Genomic DNA, 20,249 nt, shown 5'->3' with positions numbered 1-20,249 from the left:
ATGTGATGGTAAAACAGCTGGCTTAACACGCCCTCTAGAGTCTTAGCCTTAGACTGCTCGTATCCATGCTACTAGGATGGCTGGTCTATAAGGTTGACTTACAACCAATCATCAATAAGGGTTGTTTGGACTGATACAAAGTGCTCACTAGAATAGTGAACATTATATATCAGGCCAACTTCTCACAGTGGGGACCCCCGCGGACGCCAGTGACCGAACGGCTTCGGCTGCCGCTGCTCCGGTCAAAATCCGAAGTGGAAATCCGGGTCTGCTGAAGATGAGTGAAGACGGCCTTCTGACTCCACGAAAGCCGGGGCCTCAATTAATGGACATGCCCGGCCGGGCGCATTGGCAGAGAGTCACAGCGACGGTGCCCCACCGCAAACCAGCACAAACCGAGCCAGGATATCGGCGCGCACACTAGCGGAGCGGTGTGGCCTGCAAATCCGGGGACCGGCGCCGGGGGTGCGGGGGGGGGGGGGCATGGGGTGAAGAGGCCGAGGTGAGTGACTGCTGCGGCCCCCACCGGGTCGGACAGCAGAGAGGAGCGGCGGGGCCGACTAAAACATCGAGACCGCGGGAGATCATTGCCGCGATACCAACGGGGTGGATTCTTAAATCTGTTGACCCCCCCCCCCCCCCCCGACCGGACCATACTGCCTGGTCTTTGAAGGCAGAGACCCCGCGCCTCCCCAGGCCTATCGACGTCCGTCAGGCAGGGAGGTGGGGGGATCCAGGGTTTGGGTAGCTCTTGTTTTTTGTTTTCTTGTTTTGATTGTTATTGGAAATGACACTGCAGCATGGCATCTGCAACACGATTGGCCCCTACCCGACATGGAGAGGTCACTATTCCCCACCGCGTCCCAAGACCCCAATGGAGACAGGAACACCTCACACTAGCACCGGTGCAGAGACCCAGAGGGTACCAGTGGCTCCGCTTACATTGTTGACATGGAATGTGCACGGATTAGGTGACAAAATTAAGCGGGGTTGGTACTGCGATCCCTGAAGCGTCAGGCTCCCACTTTAGCGCTCCTGCAGTAGACACACCTCACCAGTTCGGCATGCAGGGCGATGGATAGATGGGGGTTCAAAATGGTGGTGCACTCAGAGTTCTCAACTGGGTCACGGGGCACAGGTATCCTACTGCGAAAAAACTCCCAATTTCTGGTTTTACACACGAAGTACGATGATCAAGGGAGGTTCGCTGCACTACATGGACAATGGGAGGGCAGACTCATAACTGTGGTGTCAGTCTATATTCCCCCTGCACTCCACACGGTGGCGCTCCCGGCCCTCAGTGAGTTTCTATTATCCCTTCCGGAGGGAGACCTCCTAATTGGGGGAGACTTTAACACAACGGTAGATAACAGCATGGACCGACACCCAGTGAGATCATGGACACCGGGGGTTTCCCGCCTGCAGAGCTTTACAGAAGAGTTGGGCCTGATAGATTCATGGAGATACAAACACTCAGTAGCGAGGCAATATACTTTGCATTCTACAGAACACAACAGTTTATCAAGGATAGATTATTTTCTGGCCTCGGAATCTAGCATACCACATATACAGGATGTCATTATTGGGCCCAGGGGTGTGTCTGACCATTCACCAGTGGTGTTAGTTTACACTTCGCATCACACCTCCCGCAAGCGCATGTACCCCATCTACCCAGGTTATTTGCGGATTCCACAGGTGCGGAAAGAACTTCGTAAGACCACAAAATATTTCTTTGCTGAGAATGTAGCCTCAGTTAGCTCCCCGACCACCCTATGGGAGGCCTACAAGACGGTGCTCAGGGGTCAGGCTATAGCCTCCATCACAGGTTACAAACGCTCTAAGCACCAAGATCTAGTAAATCTAGAAAGGGAACTACAAGCAGCAGATGCCGCAAATACAAGTGATCCCACGCCCGAGTCCGCACACACCCTCGACCCAAGGCAACAGCAGCATAGGGAACACCTTAAACAAGAGACAAAGACGGCTGTTGAGGCGACTAGACACAGAATATAGGAGGTGGGCGATAAAGCTGGGAAATTGCTGGCCTGGCTGGACAGGAGAGAGCACGGTAGCAGAACGATAGCACACCTACAGACGACGGAAGGTCATGTTATATCAGACCCTGACGCCATAGCGCACACCCTAGCGCAGCATTTTCGGCGGTATACACTTCCTCCTCGAATGCTTCGGAGACTGACGCGGCGTGCTTCTTGCGGACCATAGAAATGTCGCGCCTCGAGCCGGAAGCTACATTAGAGCTGGAGGCTGACTTGACCGTAGAAGAAATAACCGCTGCTATTAAGTCGTTGCAGTCCGGTAAGGCACTGGGACCCAATGGGATCCCATTGGAACTCTATAAACTTATGACAGAATCTCTGGGCCCACATCTGCTCGCGATGTATAATGACAGTCATGAACAGGGCATACTGCCTGAGGACCAAAGGACAGCCACGATCGTGGCGATTCTAAAGCCCGGGAAGCCCCCATCGGTTTGTCTCTCCTACCGCAAAATATCATTACTTAACGTAGAAGCAAAAATTTTGGCATAACTGCTCGCTAATAGCCTACAGGCACACTTTCCTGATTTAATTCATCCGGACCAGTCCGGCTTCATGCCTAAAAGAAACACTGCCCTCAATCTCAGGCGTCTGCATAGCGCATTAGCACGGGAAAACACTTATTAACTGAACCATCGGCTGTGCTGTCCCTAGACGCGAGAATGGCTTTTGATATGGTAAAATGGGTCTATCTTTTCGCGGCGCTCCCACACTTGGGCTTCGGCCCGATGTTTTGTGCATGGATCCGGCTCCTTTACACGGCACCGGTGGCGCGCGTAGCGGTGAATGGGCACCTGTAAGGAACTATACCACTGACGAGAGGGACCAGACAAGGTTGCCCTTTGTCTCCACTCCTGTTCGCGTTAGTGTTGGAGCCCCTGGCGGCCAAAATTAGAAAGGCCCCTCTTTTACGGGGCATCCAATGGACAGAGGACTCTGAGGACTGAATCTCCCTCTATGCGGATGATATTCGGATATATCTCACAGACCCGGAAAGCTCGCTACCGGTGTTATTCGAGATCTGTCATACTTTTGGGTTCATCTCCGGTTACACAATAAATTGGTCCAAGTCGGTTCTCTACCTTCTTAAGGGTCCTGAACCGCGACTTCCCCGGACTGTCCGCTGGCGTTATCCCAAGACTCGTTTAAATACCTGGGCATCAATATCACCAAAAACCCAGCCGCCTTCTTCGTAAAAAATGTGGCCCCCCTCTAGAGCGCTTGCGTAGAGACGTGGCCCATTGGGAAGCCCAACCCTTGACGTTATTAGGGAAAGCCGCATTATTTAAAATGATGGCCCTGCCCCGCTTTTTATATGCGCTGGAGAATACACCCTTTCCAGTGCCATTGAAATATTTCCGGCAAATAGCAGCGCTGGTATCCACGCTCCTGTGGGGTAACAGGCCAGCTCGCATAGCGCAGGCTAAGTTGCATCGCAGCTGGTACGATAGCGACATAGCGCTCCCCAATGTCCAGTTTTATTACTGGGCAGCTCATCTTAAAATTATCAACCAGTGGCTTTACGCCTCTTACACGGATCCGGCATATATGGCGGATGGAGCACAACTCGGAACAGAAAATATGTTAGCGGCTCTGTATAATAGGGGTCGGGCACAGGAACTAGAAGGTCCGACGAGGCATACGGTCATGTTGTGGTACACGGCACAGACAAGTTTGGGTTGGAGAGATACCATCACCAAACTCGCCCCACTCTGGGACTCGAAGCGACTAGGTACACTCAGAAATAGCAGGGGCTTCAGACATTGGGACAGTATCGGTATATCCACAGTAGGCGACCTCTGGGATAAGGGAACGGTCATTCCCTTTGATCTGCTTCGGCAGCAATACGAGCGGACACATACCGAAACATTCCGATACCTACAAATTCGCCACGCTCTCCTTGCAATACTCCCACAGGATGTCGACATACCCGAGGCATCTCCACTAGAGGACAGGCTGCTCACAGATTTTATGCCCAAGCGCGCTCCATCACTCATATACCGTAAATTGCTTAATAACATACCAGATCCCACGATCACTTTGAAGGATAAATGGACCACAGATATTGCGGACATGGACGAGACGGAACGGCAGGAGGCCCTTGCCTCACCCAGGGAGGTAGGGATTCCGGCTAGAGTAACTGAAAATCTTACACCGCTCTTACCTCACCAGGCCTACCCTCCACAAGATAGGCAGAGCGCAACACCCATACTGCCTCAGAGGGTGCGGGGAAGAGGGTACCTTTTTCCATACTGTGTGGGACTGTCCCTTCATAGCGGATTATTGGCGCACGGTCCTCCGAACGATATCCCAGACTTTGCATATCTCTTTGCTGCCTGAGCAGGTGCCTCCTCAACGTGTGGGAACCGAATGATCTGACACGGCAGGGACAGACGTGGGCGACACTGGGCTTCATGGTCGCAAAGCGAAACGTAGCGCAGAAGTGGGGGGCCACTGACCCGACCACTATTGGAGTCCTGGTGTAGGGACATGGATGTAACAATGATCACTGAGAGAACAGTGTATGTCAATAGGAAATGCCCTAGAAAAATGGACTAAAGTGTGGGCTACCTGGAACACCTACAGAGGGGATATATGCGAACCCATTCCGGACTCCGAACAAGATAGCTCGGATGAGGATTCTGGGGAGGATTGAGAGGGTGGGTGGGTCGCTACTATTGTTGGGATTGTTTTTGATTATCAAGGAGGGGAATGAGATATGGGAAATGTGTTGTCTGACCCGTCATAAGAATTGTAACAGGATATTTTCTATTTGCGGAATGCTGCTTTGAAGTTTGCTGTAAAACCAATAAAAACATGTTTTACAAAAAATTTATAGTGGACAGTAATTACACGCTATCGTCAATGTTCTTGTGAGGTCTCCCAATTTAAATGCATACACTTTAATAACCAATATCAACCCTACCAGACTCAATGAAACCGAATCGCAACACCACCAGGGTGCCTAGTGGTGACAAGTATTCCGCAACATTTTTCCATGTGGTGTGGTGGGGACCCAAACTAGTTTATTATTGAGCAGATATATCAACAACATTATCTTATTTGATTGACAGGTATAATTTATATGGCCCGGTGATCTGACTGCTAGGGGATTTAAAAAGACTTCAAAAAATAAGTTGAAAGCAAATTTATTGATCTCTCACCCTTGTTGGCTAAACACCAGTTGTACAGGTTTTGGAAGTTGCCTATGCCTCCAAATGTAGCAGCATGGCCACTGAAACAGTGGGTGAAGCTGCCCATATTAGAAATCTTAGAAGAACTGGTGTATCAGACACAGCAAAGGCGTGGGATGCTCTACTGTTTCAATTTCCCAGGGTGGACTTCTTAACTTCATAAAGTGTCATTAGGGATTGGGAATCACACAATGTTACCGAGCACCACAATACAATGTTGAAGCTACAGGTATGAAATCTATTTGGCAACAGTTTCGGACTGTGAACTGTCCCTCATGTCGGGAGAGGTGGTCTTCGAGCTCTGCCGGTTTGAACACCACGTCTGGTACAAGGGGTGTCCAGGGATGTTTGTTGCTGAATTGAGCAGTTGTCTTCAAAATGTGTATGATACAGATAAGACAAGTGAATGTATCACCAGATACATGCTACCTGCAGTGCAATGCACACTACATTCATTCGGCCCCCACCCACGCTCCATATGCTTAAACACTTGTCAACAAACGTGTCACCTCAAACTAATTACCCACTTATACACAACCATGCAGGACAAGGCGCCAGTGCGTTCCTCAGCGGCTTGCGCAGCCTGGGACCTAGATATCAAGCCCCCTATCACAGATGGTCAATGGACATATTGCTGTGGATGGACTGCGGTGCCACCACCTAATTACAAGCTGAACCTTATTCACTTCAAATTATTGCATAATCTATACCGCACCTCACTACAATTATTACGAATAGGGCTGGTGGACGAGGCGGGTTGCCTGCACTACTCGGTTCCACAGGTCTCCTTTCTCTATCTCGCATCGGAATGCAGACGTGTGGCGAGTTACTGGTCTGAGGTGTACTTCACTTTATACCAGATAACAGGCCATCCGCTCCCACAGACCTACTCGTTTACTCCTGGATTATGTCAAAGATTAGCCCCCCTGCCCCCCCCCCTCCCCGGGTTCCAACCCCTCACAGCTATGCTCCTGCTATTGGCCAAACGACAAGTTGCTATCCTCTGCAGCAGAGGTCCTGCACCTAGGGCCAATGCCTGGCTGCGAGACGCGTCCTATTGCCAAGAACAGTTTCACACATTCTGGGACCTGATGCTTCCCAAATCACGCCCAAAAGGCATATGGGAGCCATTACTGGCTTACCTCAGACAGAAAGACAACTTGCACCAGGTAGTGGCTCACCCGCTGTGGACCCCCATGCTGACACTGCTAGTAAGCCAGGCGAACCAAAAGGCCCATCCCCCGGTCCTCAGAATGTCGGAATATCCAGACACAAGTACACCCTGCATATGGTACAATCCCTCTATCTTAGCCACCTGCTAGATGGAACCTCAATACTTGTAGTCCGGGTCCAGCAGTGATGTGAAAAAATAACGCCATAATGATGTTATAATGTATTGCCTTAACCATTGAGTCTCTTCCCCCTGACTTTGTTCCCCCCCACCTCCTTATCCTTCCGTTTCCTTTGAGTCATTTGCCTCACTGTTGTACCTATTAAGAAATGCCAATATAAATAGTTTAAAATGTTTTTTTTTTTTTTAAAGGGGTTACTATCCACTAAGTCTATAGAGTGATAGAAATACAAATAAATAATAAAAACAAATAAATAATAAAAACATGATCTGTGCCAATTTCACGTAATTTAATACACGTCTGGGAGTGGAGAGTACATGGATATGAAATTGACTGTGCTCTGAAAGAGACTTGGCAGTTACACGTTTTTTTATTTTTATGAAATGACCCTTACACAGCCACGTACAGGTAAATTCTCTGGAAGCATCCAGATAGTACTTGAAGCAAGGCAACTTTGCAAACATATTCCTTGACGTTCAGCAGGTCACATAATCTTAACAGTTCCGTAGCACTGTGCAAGGAATACGGTCAGATCGGAATTAATGAGCAACCAATGACATCTTCCAATCTGGTCAACTACGTACACCTCATCCAACACTCATAGAATAACTAACATGTATAGGGAGCTGCATGCAGGCACTGTGCCAGCACCACCTGCCCTCTCGCTCCGCTGAAGCCAGGACTGGTTCCAACAGTCTGAGCAGCAAAGCTTTCAGGATTGCAGGACTCCAACTACTCCAATTTAACTATGCACATCGTACATACCACACTTCAACTCTACCGCACAGACTGTTTGTTCCCTGCTGTCTCGAACTAATGGCCCAAAGTGTGGCCCTTCAATTTAACTTGACAGTGCCACATGCTGAGACTTTAGTGGGCACAGATTTGCACATTCCTTAGACACCTCACTCTTAGACAGCACAAACTTTTCATAGTCATGCCTGCTGGGCTGAAATCCATGTCCAAGGATGGCTAGGGAAGGGTATAAATTCATCAATCAAATGCCTCGAGAGACTGCAATGAACTGGAAGGCGGCAGACTCCCCATCCATCCAGTCACGGAAACTTGCACTCCGGGAATGGGCATGGACTGAAGATGATGTAATCAGGCGCCTAGGACTCAAGGCAGGCATGGCCCGCCGATCACAGGATGTGACACCATATTGCTGGCTCTGAACAGAGCCATCCATACTTCTGTTGTCTCCAGAACACAATACTTCAGAAAATTGGAGCTTTATACTTTTAAAGCAACATGGACAGCATATCACATAAATCTCCTTCTGGCGTCATTTATTTGAGCATGGCTTTCCACAGTCACACTGTCATGCAAAAGGCTGAGCTCCGCTTTCATGACACTCTCTGTGGAGGAGATTCCAATAAGGAATGAAACTATTTTAACACATCTTATCTAATTGATATGGGCATAATTGGAACAGGCGACAATATTCATTTTCCATGAGCACTTCCAAGAAGGGCCTCAACAAGCTAAATAAAATGCAGACTTCTGCCACAGCGGGGCAACCAGTTCACCTCAGTTCGATCCTTCAAGTTCTATGGATGCCAGTGCAAGCCAGTGGCCCATTCAATCCTTTTGTAGCAGAGAGCAGGTAATAAGGCCCCAAAATATTTTTCCAATAAACTTTGCAAGCATCTTCCCTTCAAGATTGTCCCCTGCTATAAGCGGACACAACAGATGACAAAAAAGTATATAAATGAGACAAATCTTTGTAACTTTCTGGGCACAACCCAACAGTATATCATCCAAGCAACTTAAAGCTCCAAGCTTCTCAAGTAAAAACGAAGCAACCCGAACCTCAGTTTTTCTCGCATTGTATGCTTCGTCAACTAAACTGGTATCACCATCTTTTAAACAACCAACAAAGCATTATGTAAAGGGATTAGGAAGCCTTGCTTGGCCCAAGTAAGGCTATTGGAGGCACCTAAAGACTGGGTATGCTTTTTCAGGTCAGGAATTTAAGAGTCCCATCCTTAGACTTGGCCAGCTGCACGAAAGATGAATCCTATACAGATGTTTAATACCTTGGGAAGAATTACACTTTCCAAGGTTAACACTGCTCGTTGCTAGGGCCTCCTAAGGAGAATACATATTCCTGCTTTCAATTGTCCTGTTACCTGTATAGTTTGGCACTGTAGAGCGACTGTATTAATAGCAGAGTTCATTTATACCCTTCTGTCCAAGAAAAGCGTTATCTTTTTAATTAAAAACATGTTTGTGAAGAAGGATGTGTAGTGTCAAGAACACTGTCCTTTTACTAGTTTTGCTGCAGGCAGCCAGTTAGCCTGCAATGTTATGTAATGTATTTATGCTTCCATGGTTCTGTGTTCCTTCCCCATGGTTTCCAGCTCCAGTAACTTCAGTTGGAGTTGTGAACTGCTGGAGGAAGGAACTACAGGACGTGGACTCCATTGCCTGAATAAATAAGAATCAACATTTTATAATAGTAAGCTGTACCAGACTCGTCCTTTCATCGGTACCACTTCATTTGGCAACAAGTTATTCTAATAAAATTCTACTGCATGTAAATACCTACTTTCAAAATTTTTGTAATTCAAGATTTGAAAAAAGAAACATACATTCTTTTGTGATAAGCTGTCTAAGACAAAATAATTTATAAGCCAAAGCAGATTTTGAGATCATGTGTGGCACATAACATGGTTGAGATTACATTTTGAGCACACCATAAAACACTTCAGAATTAGATGAACTTAAAGTAAAGGTTACGTGGAACGTTTTCTGCTCTATACAGTCACTATACATGTCTCACCTTTTGAGCCCTTACAGGTGCAGCGGTAAAGCAACTTCCCAAAGCAATACACATGTAAAAAATGTTTACAAAAACCAACAACGTTTAAGCAGTGCATTAAAGATTAGAGCGATTACACAAAAAGGCACGAGTGAAGCTGGTGTGGGACAGCAGCACCACAGTGCTGGCAACAGCAAGGCAAAGATAAACATATAACACTACAATGTATAGCACATGCTTCAGTTACTCCTGCATGCTTTCAATATACATATGTGCAATAAATATATTGAAAGTAAATCAGGAGGCACTCAAGAAATCGATCATATCAAATTGTCCAACAATGACATGTCATTTGATTCTTTACATTTTCTTTATTTAACTCATTTCTTTAAGAAAACATTACAGCCACAACCAGTGTTCAACTGCAAGAACTTCTGGAGGCAGTGCAATTGATCAGCAAGAACTAGCTTAAAATATTCTTTAGATCGTCAATACATATGTTAGCCTCAATAAATCCAGTGCATAAAAAATTAAATTTCGCCAGGTACTTGCTGAAGTGATTATTTGATTAACTATAATAAGGCAGATGTGGACACCAGGATTGGTGGGCCACGCTGCAACTGAAAAGTTGGTGTTTTCTGTAACCAACATTTCAGTTGGCTGTATTGCTTTTCAAATAAATGAATTGAATAAAGACTTAAGGAATGAAACTACAAGTGTCATTGTGTGACAATTTCACATGATGGGTGCCTCTTGATTTATTTTCATTGTACTTCAGCAGCTTGTGCTGCTCAGGTTGTGTACATATTCACTAATATAGGACAGATTTAGATGTGCTTTATTTTGCCTTAGCTGCTAAGTAAATTGTTTGAGATATATATATATATATATATATACATATACACACATACATACATACATATACACACATATACATATATACACACACACACCATGGTGGGTTTAAGGGCGTGGCCAAGCGGGCTACAATAGTGGTCGTGTCTTGCTTAGGCTCCACAGCGGGCGGACATTCCGTTGGCGTTGAACCCCGGCTGAAACGGACCGAGCCAACGAGCAGAACAGAGACGTTGAAGGACCCGGCGCTGGGCAGCAAGATATCGGCCGCCCGCGCCTTTATCCGACATCCAGGGGGCTGGATGCGCTGAGCGAGACACGTCCCAAGGCGCCACTCTCGAGACCGGGAAGACCGGGCTGTAAAGTACCGGGGCAACCTGTGTGCCTGATAGTAGCACTAGATGCACAAGACGCCCCAGTAAACCCCCGCACACCAATCGGGTCATCGAGCCCCTGCCGCATAAACCACAACGGACAGCGGTGAACAGACGCACCAGATTGCCACAGCCAGTGGAGACTGTGAGGAAGAAGTGTGCTGGGCAGATGTAGTCCGGTAGCACAGAGTGCATTCACCCTCCTGGGCCGTCGACCACCGGAGCACCGCTGAGACAGAGGCTGCCTGACTTCAACAAGGCGCCCGGCGAACACAACTACAGAGCCCTCCAGGGGGGAGTGAGGAGTGAACTGAACCACCTGGGTGTGACCAACACAGCTTCCAAGTCAGTGAACCCCCACCCCTCGGGGCTGCCTGATACCGGGGTGTGTGTATGGTACCCCCCCCCCCCAACCACCGAAAACCAATCTGACAAATGCCTGACCCTAAGATGGAGGTTTAATAGGCGGTTTGGAACCCAGAGCAGTGCTTAGCCCTCTCCAGCCAACTGACCACAGAGGGTGCGACACAATACGGCCCCACAAGACATTAGGGAGCCATACTAGTCTGAGCCCCTCCGGTTTATACAAGCCACCTAATAACAGAGACAGCGGCCGGGAAAGGAAGGAGGTTCCAACGTCCACGGCGGATGTGCCCCACTAAGTGACCTACACGGCGCGCAGTCAAGGGAAGCATCCCCAGATCGGATAGCTGGAGCACTCACCTCACCTAGTGGTGCGGACAGGGGCCAGAGCTCACCCAGAACCAGCATCAGAGGAGGACAGGCCCTGCATAGCGCCAATCGGTCGCAGCACCACGACACCCGGTCCTGAGAGAGACTAGACACCCCAGGAGGAGCGATGGGGAAGCCTAGGGCCACGCAAACCACCGGGGTGTTAGAGACGGCGCCAGAAAATATGCCACAGCCCAAGACGGGGACCAAGTTGACAGCGACTCCGCCCGACCTGTCCATATCGGACAGAGTATTGGCAGCCATCGACCTCTCCAGGGCATCTATGGAGGAGAGGTTGGCCACTATAACGACCGACATCAGCCTCAAAGACTACCACTGAAAGCTGGCCGACAAGGTCAACGAAGGGGGAAATATCATGGCGGACCTGCAACCTGCAGTAAAAGACCAGCAAAAGACAATCTGCGATGTCCTGACCGCCTATTCACAATGGAGGAACGAATTGTCGACCTAGAAGGACGCTCAAGGAGCTGTAATATATGGGTGCTTGGGCTATCGGAAGGAATTGAAGGGCAAGACCCAGTGGGGCACATAGCAGCATGGGTGAAATCCTTTACCCCAACGGCCGGCCGGCCTTCTTAGAGTGTGCCCATAGAGTCCAGGCGCGAAGACCCCAGCCAGGAGCACCCCTACGACCAATGCTAGCGAAGATCCTCCACTTCAGAGACTGGGATGCAGTGCTCAGAGCCACTAGGCGATCGGGACCCCTCCGGGTCGAGGACAAACAGGTGATGGTCTTTCCAGATTATGCACAGGAGGTGCAGCAGCAGAGAGCGCTCTTCCTGGAAGTGAAACAGTGGCTGCGGGTAAATGACATTCAATATTCCCTACTATTTCCCGCCAGACTCGGAATTATCTACAACAACTCTACTTTATTTTTTACATGCACGGAGGAAGCGAGGGACTGGGCGGACCTGCACTGCCCGCAGCTACCGGGGTCAGGAACCATGAGAGGACAGAGAGACAGGGCACCACGATCCAGGAAACGTAATCCAAACAAGGGACGTGATGGTGAGAGGCTCCCCGGATCTGGAGCAAATTATGTAGGAACGCCGAGACAGTCTATGGGCCGTGACAGCATTACAAGCCTCACCGCCCTCAAATGACATGGACAGAGCCCCGCGCCTGTTCTCAGAGGGTGAAGAAGATAGCGACGAAGCATCATCTAAGGGAAACTCAATCACCCTACCACAAGTCACCCCCCAGACAGCAGAGCTCATAAGTTAGAGAACGCACAAGGTGACACATCGGAGGCTACCAGGGAATCACTATCCTCAGTCTCTCGCAACACACAGACGCAGAGTAGCCCAATTGGTGGTAGGTCAAGACCCCCTTCACAAGTGCAGTTCTACCTCGCTACACAAGTAACAAAGTTCCGCCACTGCCAGGGACCAGACGACGCACACTGATCCTTCACTGACCCGCTCAAGGATCACCCTTGCATGCAGCACCACCACCCCATAGTTTTTAACTTCTTGTTCACACTCTCCCTCCAGAGCACCAGTTTGGACGTATCGCTCCCAGCGATAGGTCCCCAGTATTGGGACGGTTTCCCGACCCCAGTTCTTAGTTCACCCAACCCATACACCATAACCTCTTATTAACTGCCATTTACAGGGCAGGGGCGCACACTGACAACTCTACACAGCTTCACATGCGACGTCCATCAGCTAGCTGTGGGAGACACCACTCCCGCAGTAGCACAAGGCGGTCAGGGCACGACGACGTATCCAACATGGCACACACAGACTTCCAGTTTTTAACACTAAATGTACGGGGGGGATGCACACAGCCAGGAAACGTTCTGCGGTATATGGGTATATTAAGAGGCAGCAGGCACAGATCATATCCCTCTAAGAGACCCACTTCACTAAAGAGGAATTATGCAAACTCCAGAAAAAATGGCGCTGCATTTTGTACGCCACAACCTACTCCACCTTCACGAGAGGAGCAATGATCTGAATCCGACCCAGAGTACCCTTTCGCGAGACCGGTAGAGGTGTGGACCCCAAGGAGAAGTGTGGCTCAGGGGTTAGAGGCAGCAGACCCGGAAGCTGAGATTGGTCCTGGACCAGGGTTCAATTCCCCGCCTCGGCGGGATCTTGGGCTAAAAATTCCACGGACTCGATAATTCTCGCCCCGGTGCCTCCTCGACTCATGGGTTCACACTCTGCGACTCTGGGCAATAGCTTGCTTAATCTCCACAACGGCCCCTCGCGGCGGGATGCCTGACTTTCACCTTGTGGATACCCTGCTATCTCACAGGGGAATACCAGGAAGGGTTCCCTAAGCAAGCGCCGGGAAACCCACTGCGGGTAGCTGTGCGCTATATAAGCTCAACTACATTTACATTTACGCGCTACTGGAAGGGTTATTGGATGGGCAGCCCATTATCGTAGGCAGCATCTATGCCCCTAATATAGATCAGACACCATTTTGGGAGAACCTAACGAACACCTTGGCAGGATTCACACGTGCCCCATGGATACTAGGAGGGGATTACAATTGCTCCCTAGACCTCACATTGGATAGATCCCACCCCCCCACCACACACTCCCCAGCCCATGCGCACACTGCCGCATTTCACGCCTGCACTGCCCGCTGGGCCCTAGCGGACGCATGGCGACACACACACCAGACCACCAAATGTATTCCTTTCACTCGATACCTCACAACTTACGAGTCCATTTGAATCGCTTTGTGTGCACACAGTCTCTCCTTCCACGCATCAGACACTCTGACTACTTAGGCAGGGTCTTTTTAGATCATGACACGCATATCGTGTCACTCAAATGGCAGCCACTGGTACCACCATTCCAAACGTGGCGCCTCCCCAAAGGCTGCCTTCTGGACCCAGTATTCCACAGCGAGCAGTCAGACACCATTCAACACTACTTTGCTGAAAACACAGGCACTACACCCACTAGATCCCTAGAATGGGACGCTTTTAGAGCATACTAACCACAGACACCATAGTCCAAATCACGGATGAGGAGCGCACGACATTAGATGATCCCCTCACGCCAGCGGAAATCAAATCAGCCATTCGCCGCTTGGCCAAAAACAAGGCCCCGGGACTTTCCAGATAGAAATGTACTCTGCATTTTCTCAGCAGCTAGACACTATCTTTCGGGAGGTGTTAGAAGTGGGACTACTCCCTCAATCACTGCGGGAATCCGTGCTGGTAACATACCCCAAACCCAATCGGGATCCTCTACTCCGAACTTCCTATCACCCTCCTGACGTCGGATTACAAGATTCTAGGGAGGATCCTGGCAGACAGACTCACAGAGATACTACCCAGAATGGTACACCAGGACCAGAGTGGGTTTGTCCCCGGGAGAAACACCTCCCAAAATATAGGTTGACTGTTCCAGGTCCAGGACGGAGTGCGGGGCAGATTCCCACCTGTGGCGTGCCTTGTAGTGGATCTTCAGAAGGCGTTCGACACCCTAGCTTGGAAATACCTTTTTAAGAAGCTTCGGAGGGTGGGAAAAGGGACCCAATTCATAGCGTACACTCAGCTATTATACACCGACATCACCACAAGGGTTAAGATAGGCCATTATATATCTTCTCCCATTCCGATCATGCGCGTCTCACGCCAGGGGTGCCCTTGTCCCCTGTTATTTTGCCATCGCCATGGAGCCACTGGCAGCACGGCTGCGGGAGGTGGGCGAACTTTGGGGCATCCAATTGGGAGGTCGAACTCATGGAGTCTCCCTCTACGCAGATGATCTAATCTTTGTTAGAGATATTACAGCTGGCCTCCCCACCCTCTGGTCCACGCTCACGGATTTCGAGAGGGCTGCAGGGTTACGTGTGAATTGGGAGAAATCCTCTATCTATCCCCTACACCCGAATACCCCACACAGGGAAATTTGTCTAATAGATCTCACTGGCATGGACGGGCGACGCCCCACGATACTTGGGTATCAGACTCTACCATGAACCCCGGGACCTCCTGGAAGGAAACCACTACAGAGCCCTCCGAGGACTTAAAAGTCAAGTTAGTTTCTGGCGAACCCTACCTTTGGGTCCCATTAGGAGGGAAGCCTAATCCAAAATGAAAATGGTGCCCTGGCTTCTTTACTACTTCACTAATATCCCGGTATTCTCGCTGCAGACCTTCTTCCAAGAGCTAAATTCATTACTAATCTCCCTGATCTGGGGAAGGGGCCGCTGCAGAGTGGCCTCGTCGGCCTTACAGCTGCCTCGCGATAAGGGGGGTTGGGCACCCCGTCATTTGAAGCCTATTTCTTAGCGGCGCAGCTCCAGTGGCTATCACGCTGGACAGCGCATCGGAACCTCGGGGAAACGGAGACTCAGCAGGGACAGAACAGTTCCGGAGCTGACCTGAATGCTCCTTCCAGGTACCAAACCCAACCCGGCTCATCCATTACTGGTCACAACGTCCAGAACCTGTATCATGCGGATCCACCGTATGTCCAAGGGGACTCCGATATATTCCCCATTACTACCGATGGTCGGACTCTCTAAAGTACGAGTTCTACACCGCGGGAGAGCTCAGGATTTGGACTTAACACCAGCTCATCAAAACTGAAGCCCTGTTCTCCGACGGGCGGCTGATCTCGTTTGCAGGCTTGACTGAGTGAAGCAGGCTTGCAGTCAGTCAATCCCTGCTACACCGGCAGCTCGTGGAGGACTGCAGACAGACCTGGGACCTGCGGGACGGGGAACCTAAGACTCCCCGGGTGCTGCACACACTACTACATATGGGGGCTGGTAGACACCAGATCACATGGATCTACAAATCCATCATGGAACTCGCACACGTAGCACTGACACACCTACGGCTCCACTGGGAGGAGGACTTTGGTTGCAACCTTCATGATAGAGAGTGGCTAATGGCCCTAGAACACCGCAAAAAAGTGTCCCGCAGCCAAAGATTCAAAAACGTCCAGTTTAATGTGCTGCACTGTGCTCATCTTACGCCTGCGCGGCTAAAACGTTTTTACCCGATGTGAGAAGTTGGCCTGATGTGCAGTGGTCACTATTCTAGTGATCACTATATATCAGTCCAAACAACCCTTATTGATGATTGGTTGTAAGTCAACCTTATAGACCAGCTATCCTAGTAGCATGGATACGAGCAGTCTAAGGCTAAGACTCTAGAGGGCGTGTTAAGCCAGCTGTTTTACCATCACATTACCCCTTGAACACCCAGTGAAAGGACACCACACAAGTGTTATGAAAATAAACAGTGTATTTATTAGAATCACAACAACCCTGTACTCTTTATGAGGACAGGGTGCTAGGCACACAACAAAACTCTTACGAAAATACTTAAGTTAGCACGTTATACACAAATGCCCGAGGGGCACGAAAAACCATATACTTTAAAAGTGGAATGCGAAATTACTAGCAGGTAAGTACAGTACTAATAGGCTTTGGAATCGCTAGGACTTAACTAGGGAATCGTTAGATTACTTCTAGGAGACCTAGGGGACTCGGGTGCAGAGTGTGCACTCTCACGCGGGATGCGGGACAAAGTCTATGGAGGCTAGTAAAGACAAAGTTAGTGTTCACGGGCGAACCCGACCTGGTAGGAAGAAAACGACAGTGGATCCTGACCCTAGGATAGTGAGGCTATGCTGGGACACCGAAGTGCCGAAGTTACCTAGCCCAGGGGCTGCAGCTGCATAGGTCTGAAAAGACGTCGGGGATCTCGTTGCCGGACCAGGAGCCTGGAAGGAAGAAGTTGCTGGCAGGCGACCAGTGAAGAAAAGTTCGATGGATCCAAGCCTGGATCAAGGAAGAAGAAAACCTGAAAGCAGAGGGGACCAAGTTCTTGAATCACTAGCCAGTGATTAAGTGGGCACCAGGATGGCACCGGGCGAAGTCACCGCAGTCAGGTGAGTGGGCGCTGCTGGGCTCTGCAGTCTCTCGGACCAGGAGGCGTTGTCGGCGACCAGGATGGAGGTGCGAGCTGTCCCACGAAGGTTCTTGCTGTCGACGTCGCTGGACCCAGGATTGGGCAACAAGTCTTGGCAAATGCAAGGCCCACGCGGTGGACCTAAAATGGCATCTTGGGTGGACCAGGAGGGTCCAGGGTACTTCTCCGATGGAGGGAAGCAAGGGCCAGTCTGGAGCAACCAGACCAGCAGCAGAAATGTCGTCGGGCGTCGTCAGGAAGGCCACAAGCCAGCGGGCTAGTAGCCAAACAACGCGGTGAGCAGCCAAAAGCAGAAGGGCCCCACGCAGATCGTGGAGATGCTGGGGGGCTGCACTTCGGTGCTGGAGCTGCTCAGGGTCGGGGCTTCTCGGACCCCAAAGCACTCACCAGGAATTCACTCGGCGGGCTTACTGGAAAGAAGTCGTGCAGTCTTGCAGATGGCCGGTCCCTTGAGGTCTCGTCGCACCCACGGTTCTCAGCTGGGCTGTAGAGGTGGGTAGAGGTCAGAGGTGCCAGGGAAGCCGGTTCTCGTCGAGCTGGGCAGTCGGATTCCGGAGGAAGGACTTGCAGCAGACCGCAGTGTTCTTAGATGGTGCCTGCGGATGCAGGGTGACTACTCCTTAGTCACAAGGGAGAAATCTTAGGAAGAAGTCTTGAGTTCCTTTCGTGGAAAGTAGTTTCAGGATTCAAAGATGATCTGATTTGGAAGGGGGCCAGTCTCTACCTTTATCTTGGAAAAGGGGGCTGGCACGCGACTAGGTCCTGCCCTATGGGTGGGACTAGGAGGGGGGTGGTTACACCCACTTCCTTGGCGGGCTTTTCCCCAGCACAGGGTCTGGAGTGACCCTGGAACTGGTTCCAGCCAGCCTATGCACAGTGAGCACCGGGGTGCCACGTGCAGTCACCTTCCTCTAAAGCCCTGCCTACCTACAATACACAAAACCCTGTCTGGGACGGTGCTGGCACCGCCCCTGGCAGGAAACCCTTTGTCCTTGCCTCCTGCTCTGGGAGGACTCCCAGCAGCAGGAGGGCAGACTTGTGTCTCGGTGGCAGCATCCATTTTGTGGAGCTGAGGCTATGTCTGACTTTAACCGGGGTTAGGGGTTACATACATGTCGTGTCCCTCTAGAAGGGTGGAATGCTAACCCCGTCGCCAGAATTGGCGAGGGGTTAGTATTCCAATTCGTATGACACCTTACTCGACATGTTTTGATAAAGCGATACCAGAGTTGGCATATAACCGCGAGGATTATAATGCACTTAAGAGTATATGGTATGCGATATCATGGAAACGGCTAAGGGATGGGTCCCGAAAGCCGCAGACAGGCTCAGCTCATGCCAGAGCACCATCTCACACGATTCCAAGCACTCTGCCTTCAGGATTGTTAAGGCCTGCCATAGGAGTGACTGATAGGAGATCTGTGTGCCCATTTTTAGGGTTAGATATAGGTATACTATATCTAAAGCAAAGGGTGATTACACCACCTTGCCCCAGCTGTCAAGCAGCCAGTTGTGTCAGATTTGGATGGCCAGCCAGGGGTGGCATAATACATGCTGCAGCCCCTGGTAGGCCCTGGGTACACCTATGCCCTGGGTACCTAAGGTACACTGTACAGGGACTGGTAAGGTGACTCAGTATCCAATTTAGATATGTACCTAAGGTACATGGAATCCATTTTACAGAGAGAGCAGTAGGCCTGGGGTCCTGAATAGCAGGGCCCCAGGTCAACTAAGTCAGAAAACCAGCAAAACACCAGGCAAAAAAGTTGGGGGCAACCATAGTCAGGGATCTACCTTCCTACACCCGACATCCCACTTCGAATGCCCCCCGCTGTCATGCTCTGGACGCCCCAATTATTCACATGCTCTGGACATGCCCGGTGATACAAACCCTATGGACAACGGTACACACCCACTACAAACAGTCACAGGCCTAACTGATATCCACACATGGGAGACATGCACCCTAGGCATCTTTAAACGCCAGAAACGCAAGAAAGTAGAGCCCAAATTTGCTCTGCTGGCCGTCCTCCTAGCAAAACGTAGTGTAGCAATGTACTGGCGCGCAGTAGAGGGTCCACCAATAGCAGCATGGTGGGGGGGCGGTAAAGAAATGGGCCGCAGCCGATGAAGACCTTATGCGTCAGGAGGAAGCTCGAGGCATACGAAATCGTCCTATTTCATTAGAATGAGCAATGCTCCTACACGACTTTAAGCAAACACACACTGATGGCGCAGAACCCCCGCATGACACCCGAGCAACGCCTGGACCAAATGAATCCTAATCCGCCAGCACATTCTCCCCCTCCTGTTACACCAGTTCACCCCTGAGCCACCCTACGTGAAACACGCCATCGGTCAGGATAGGAAGGAGTGCATACAGATGATAGCATGACTCGAAGCTCCACTACATTTGACTCCAACACATGCGACCCCCACGCCCCTCCCCCCTGACCCCTCACTCCCCTGGTTCTGAATCCCCAAGTTCAGTTGAGAATATGGATTATCATTGGTTGACACCCTCTGCAGGGGACTATGAACTAGAGACTATCATACGGGTCAGAGAATGGCGGAAACCCTACCAATGACTGCTTCCTCAATGTCTCCCGGCATCTCCATCGGAGATGATAGGGAGATTACCCTCCATCGATTACCTACTTAATTACTCAATAAATTACCAGGCTGCTATTTGTTACGACAACGTTAATATTAATTGTAATACAGCAACATACGAGTATGGTATGACTAATGTATGACATGTATATGAATGAAAGCCAATAAAAAGGTTTATGAAAAATATATATATATATATATATATATATATATATATATATATATATATATATATATATATATATATATATATATATATATATATATATATATATATATATACCCACACTGCATTATTAAAGCCACGTGAGATGGTCACCCTTTTATATTCTATCAACAGAAGGTTAATTTAGGTTTAGAGAAGTTTTGAAAT

The 20,249-nt window shown here is 49.7% G+C and overlaps 1 protein-coding gene across 1 annotated transcript in view; it reads right to left on the bottom strand.

Annotated features, from left to right (window-relative positions):
• The window catches only part of NAA25 (N-alpha-acetyltransferase 25, NatB auxiliary subunit), a 988,861-nt gene that overhangs the window by 877,027 nt on the left and 91,585 nt on the right, over nt 1–20,249 (bottom strand). The window lies entirely within an intron of this gene.

This window comes from Lissotriton helveticus, chromosome 11, assembly GCF_964261635.1.
Source record: "Lissotriton helveticus chromosome 11, aLisHel1.1, whole genome shotgun sequence".
Classification (NCBI taxonomy): domain Eukaryota; kingdom Metazoa; phylum Chordata; class Amphibia; order Caudata; family Salamandridae; genus Lissotriton; species Lissotriton helveticus.
Note: the sequence above shows the minus strand (reverse complement) of the source record. Positions and strands in the feature narration are given on the sequence as shown.